Raw genomic sequence first — 743 nt, forward strand, 5'->3', positions numbered from 1 at the left:
CATTCCCAGGATTTTCTCAGTCTGTTACCGGGCAGCAGAGAACAGGGTCAGGGACTGTGGGGGACAGGAGGCATGCTGGGCCGAAAAGGAAGGTCACCCAGGGGCTCAGAACACCCGGGGAGCTTTGAGACCAGGTCCCGCTGGGCAGCCTGACTTATCAAGCCCTCACACCTGGGGGCTGTCAACCGGTGGGGGTGGGCCCGAACCACCTTTGTTCCCTGACCTAGGGCAGGACAAGCTGGGAGAGTCAGGTGAAGTCTGATTTTGAAGAAGCTTTTCAGAAATCCGCTGTGTCAGAGAAACCAGAAGACCAAACCAAACCCCTAAAAATCCAGGGCCGATTATTTCATCCACGTGGCACGAGCACAGGCCAAAAAGGGGGGGCGGGGTAAGAGTCACCCGTCCCGCCCCTGCTGGGAGGAAGGGATTTGCCGCGAGAGCAAACTCCTGACCCAGCCTGGTCGCTGCCGGAGCGCGGCCAGGAGGGAGGGAGGCCGAGAAAGCCTTTCCCACAAAGCCGCCGAGCGCCGGTCCCCGCTTCCCGCCCTCCCCGGGGGCCGCCGCCGAGCGCGGGGAGCCGCAGCGGGCCCTTTAAGGGCCGGGAGGTGCGCGGTCTCTTTAAGGCAGGTCCTGATGGTTTCTGTTTTCTGAAGGAAGTGACGGGGGGTGGGATTGAATGAAAAGTGCAAAACAGAGTCTCGGAGCGCCGGAGTCGGGGGCCGGCGGGCGGGCCGGGGAGCGCC

Source organism: Tupaia chinensis, unplaced genomic scaffold (genome assembly GCF_000334495.1).
Source record: "Tupaia chinensis unplaced genomic scaffold, TupChi_1.0 Scaffold000247_1, whole genome shotgun sequence".
NCBI classification, from domain to species: Eukaryota; Metazoa; Chordata; class Mammalia; order Scandentia; family Tupaiidae; genus Tupaia; species Tupaia belangeri.